The sequence below is a fragment of the Gossypium hirsutum genome, chromosome A08 (genome assembly GCF_007990345.1).
Source record: "Gossypium hirsutum isolate 1008001.06 chromosome A08, Gossypium_hirsutum_v2.1, whole genome shotgun sequence".
Taxonomy (NCBI): Eukaryota; Viridiplantae; Streptophyta; class Magnoliopsida; order Malvales; family Malvaceae; genus Gossypium; species Gossypium hirsutum.
Genome location: NC_053431.1, coordinates 66,753,699 through 66,759,161, shown reverse-complemented (window position 1 = coordinate 66,759,161; position 5,463 = coordinate 66,753,699).

The following is a 5,463-nucleotide window of genomic DNA, read 5'->3' as shown; positions in this document are numbered from 1 at the left end:
ATAAAGGCCTATTTTCTCTTTAAAGACCCTTAATTTTGGTTCTCTAGCTATTTGACTCCTTTAGCTAATGAAATAAAACTTTGTCCCTTATGCGTTTTAGTCATTTTTCGCAATTTAGCATGCAATCGCTAAAATTATTTCACCAAAATTTTCATGCACTCATATAAACATGCTATAACACATAAAATAATATAAAAAAATAATTTCTATAACCTGGAGTTAGTGGTTCTGAAACCACTATTTCAACCAGGCCTAAAATCGAGATGTTACATCCTTGGCCATGTGATGCAAGTTAGTATGTATGCCCTGTTTCCGCACAGCTTGAGACACGGGTGTGTTTGGAGCCGTGTGAGGCACACGGCCTGTTCACACGAGCGTGTGACCCCTGTATGATTGAAATTTTACTAAGTTTCCAAAATTTTCGTATGATATCGGTTTAGTCCTGACCCACTTCTAAAGCATATTTAAGGCCTCGTAGGCCCTTATAAGGAACAATGTGATTGTGTTGAATGATTTATGATAATGAATGCTTTATGGTTGATAAATGTATGTTATACGTTATGTATTGATCGGTAATACCTTGTAACCCTACTCTGGCAACGGATACGGGTTAGGGGTGTTACACAATAGCATATTTTAACTGTTTAAACAAGTCATCAATATGAGGCAATGGATACTTGTTATTTATTATAACTTTGTTGAGCTGTCTATAATTAATGCACAACCTCAATGATCCATCCTTCTTCTTTACGAAAAGAAACAGCGGACCCCAAGGTGAAAAACTAGGTCGAGCAAAACCTCTGTTAATCAACTCTTGCAACTGTACTTTCAGCTCTTTCAATTCAGTAGGAGCCATTCTATAAGGTGCTATAGATATAGGTGTTGTACCCGAAACAAGATCTGTAGAGAATTCCACTTCTCTATCCGGTGGTAAACCAAGTAATTCTTCTAGGAACACATTAGGAAATTCATATACAACCAGCATTGATTGAATCTTTAACTCAGATACTTTAGTATCCAACATATATGCGAGATAAGTATCACTCCCCTTTCTAACATATTTCTGTGCTGACATTGCTGAAATCACATTAGGTAATCTATCCAGTTTATCAGATTCAACACGAAGCAATTCACCATTCTGACATTTCACTACAATATATTTCTGCTTACAATTAACCACTGCATCATATCAGGTTAACCAATCTATTCCCAAGATCACATCAAATTCATCAAATGCCTATAACATCAAGTTAGCTGGAAAGCAATAACCTTTTACCATCAACGGACAGTTCTTACAAACTTTATCCACCATAACACACTGGCCTAGAGGGTTTGAAACTTTAACCACAAATTCAATGAATTCAATAGGTAAATTTTTAACAGACACTAGATTTGTGCATATGTATGAATGTGTGGAACCAGGATCAATCTATACAGTAATATCAGTATCAAGAATAATGACGTCTGGCGCAGAGGCATCTTCTCTAGCACGAATATCATATGTCCTTGCAAGTGTTGTGCCTCGGATCTAACTATTGTATCCTTGGAAGTACATCGACTACCGCTAAAAAGAAGGGATAGAGGGGTGTTCTGCCCCTCAAGATAGGATTACTCGGCCTCAGAGCTGGTTTTATTTTTTTTTAAATCTTTTAGGACAATCCCTGAGAAAATGGTCAAGTGAGCCACATCCGAAACAAGCTCAAATTCTAGACCGACATTCCCCATGATGAAATTTGTTATAATGTTTACATTTCAGTTTGGGATTACCGACACTAACACACTAGTCAGAGACGGAGATGAAGACCTCAAGTTAGAACGCTGAGAGCCCCGCTCTCTTCCAGAATATCCAATAGAGGTGGTCACACAATCATAATACTTCTTTAATTTCTTATAAGAAAACAATTGTGACTTACTCATAGTTCTTTTTTCGAAAACCCGAGCCTCTTTTTTGGCCTATTTCTTTTCTTTAGTCAGTTCCTCAGCTTTGTGTGCTCTGCCGGCTAGCACCACAAATTCCCTTATTTCGAGAATCCCAATCAATAACTTGATATCTTCATTTAGGCCCTCTTCAAAGTGTGTACACATTTTAACCTCAGTTAAAACCCATACCTTGGCATACTTCTCAACCGAATAAATTCCTATTCATATTTGGATACAGTCATATTTCATTGTTTGAGCTCTAAAAATTTTTCTTTTTCTGATCCATGAATCTTTGACTCACATAATTCTTCCTGAATTCAGCTTGTAAGAATTCCCATGTGACATTCTGCCTTGGTACTACTGAAGTTATGGTATTCCACCAATGATAAGCTATATCTTTCAGTAGGGATACTGCACATTTCAGACATTCGACAGGTGTGCAGGATAGTTCATCAAAAACCTGGATAGTATTTTCTAGCCAAAACTCTGCCCTTTCTGGATCATCATCTGCAGTAGCTCTAAATTATTCCGCCCCATGCTTGCGGATTTTATCTATCAGAGGCTTACCAATTCTAACAGGTTCGACACCTTATGGTACCTTAAGAATCGGTTGGGGAGTAGGTGGGGGAGGTTGTTGTACAACAGGGTTTGTTCTCAAGTGCTGTGTAAACCATTTATTCATCATTTGGAAGAAGGCTTGTTTCGCCTCCTTGCTTCGGCCCTCAAACACAGGGCTTTCACTACCAGATGCAGACACAAATCTTTTAATTGAAGTTGAAGCATTGCTTTTAGCTTCCTCGAATTCAGCTCTAGCTTTGTTGGATGACATAACTATATGAAAAACACATTTAAAATGATCAAGAGTCATCACAATATCATAAGCTATATAATAGCATGTATAGAAAAACTTGTGTTTGCTATATCAAATCTGAGAATCGGCTAAACTGTAACTCTGATACCACTAAATGTAATACTCGTAACCAGTATCAGTCACTGAAATAGGGTTTCAAAGCATTACCAGAACATTCAGAATATTTTTCAATTGATTTACGTAAATTATTATTCATTTATCAAGATCATTCATAACGTCCCATGATTGGGCCCTTGAGGCCCAATAAGAGCATTAGATTGAGTCGGGTCTTAATCGAGACCTTTAAGAATTTTTCGTGACTTTTCAAAAATTTTCCAAGGTGTAGGGCTCACACGCCCGTGTGGTCCAAAGTAACCCTGGGACATGATCGTGTTGGAGGCCGTGTTTGACCCTGTGTAACTCTCTGACTTGCACACATGGCCATGCCACACGCCCATGTGCTAGGTCGTGTAGTTAATTAATTCAATTCGAAAATAGGTGCAGGTTTTACAGGGCCAAGACACACGCCCGTGTGCTAGGTCGTGTGACATACACGGCTGAGATACACGCCAGTGTGCCCAATTCTGAGCATTTTGTTTCTCAAAATTAAAGTGCAGGGGACACACAGCCTAACCACATGCCCATGTTACCATGCTGTGTGTCACACACGGTCTAGACACACGCCCGTGTGTCTACCCGTGTGGACAAAATGAAGCCATTTCTAGCTTCATTTCTCACCCAAAATTTCACCCAAGACCTGCACTTGAAACATAGAACCAATACCAACCATTCCAAGCATTTAAAATAGGCAATTTCATCATTTAACATGACATATCATTACAAGCATACATGATCACCACCTTACCTTAGTTAACTTAGGCATTCACAACATTAATCACATGTTTTTAACATCACACATGTGTGTATATATATATGTCATAATAATCTACTTAGTCATAATAAAATGAACCATTACTAGCCATTCCAATGACTAGATTCCAAAATAGCATTTCAAGCCACTAATGGCCAAGTTGTCTTATACATGCCATTATACCAAAATGATTTCACTATATAAACCCAAAATAGCTAGTTGATAGTGTGACGATGTTCCAATGATCTTTCAACCTTCACGAGCTTCCGAGCACTATAAAATAGGAAAAATAAATGGATTAAGCATTACATGATTAGTAAGTTTGTATAACGGAAACTAAACTTACCAACGTTGTTTATTAAAATCTAGGCGTACAATGTTATGTTTCCATCTATTTGGCTAAATTTCCTAATCATATACATTCAATCAAACATGTTAGTCACCAAAATATTCGTATCAATCAAGTAACATAGATGAGCTCATCAAGTAATATTACTTTAAGTCATTATCATTTTATCTCAAGGTTCTCATGCCATGTTAAGAGTCCTACGTCTGTTGAATCATAGAAATTCCTATGAAAGCTCATGTAGTACACTCGAGGTGTACGATTTGTTAATCTGTCAATTCTTATCGAGGTTACCCCTTAGGGTACTTAACTAAGAAACACTCTCTCTAGCCACATATCGTATAACAAGATTACCAGTCCAGGCTAAATCCTTTATATGATGTATGCTTAAAGAGTTCAATTAGGGTTACCAGTCCAGGCTAAACCCTAATCATAACGTATGCTCGAGAGGTATTATATCAGGATTACCCGTTCAGGCTAAATCCTTTATATAACAAGGTTAATGCAATTACTCATCCAAGCTAAATCTCGTATGTAACAAATGCAGGACCTTATTCGTTTCAGGGAAAGTGTATGTATTCATCGAAAATCAATGTTCAATCGGGACTTAAACCGCTTTTTCACCATATCAAGCATATATAAATTTTCTCATTATAGCATTCAAGTAATGTACATCAATATAAGTCACTTTCCATACATACAACATTCAATTCAAACATATTACATGCCCGATTAAGTTACACGAACTTACCTCGACACTTGTTCGCATAAAAAGTCTACTAATTCGAAACCTTTTCTTTTCCTCGATCTAACCTCGAATTAGTGTTGTCTGGATCTATATAAATGAATTTAACCATCAATTTCATACATTTCATAATTAAATGGAATCAATTTACGTCCTAGGCAAAATTACCATTTTTCCGTAACTTTTCCATAAATTTCTATTTTGTCCCTACGCTCGGAAAATGAAACTTGTGCAAATTACTCCCTATTCCAAGCCTAACTAAAGCCCCATTACAAATTTTAAAACACATGTATTCATAAAATTTTAGAATTTTTCATCAAATTTTACAACTTTTCATTTTAGTCCATAAATCATGTTTTCATCAAAAATCACTTTGTAAAAGTTGTTTATCTATCAATAATCATTCATTTTCTACCATAAATTTCTAATTTCTAGCATATACATCCATGACCCATTTTTCATACCTTGATAACTTTTCAAGTTAATCCCTCAAATAGAGAGATTAAGTTATCCCGGTTTCAAAAATATCAAAATTACTAAAAACGGGACAAGAAAACTTACCCAATTAAGCCTTAAAAGTTTCCTCTCTCTCTCTCTCCTAGGGTTTCCATAGAATTTTAGGTTGAAGATGACAAAAAATAATATGATATTTTCTTTTATCATCTTTTAATTAATTTAATTATTCCAAATTCCAATTTAGTCATCGACCTTTTCTAATTTTTTCCATGGAT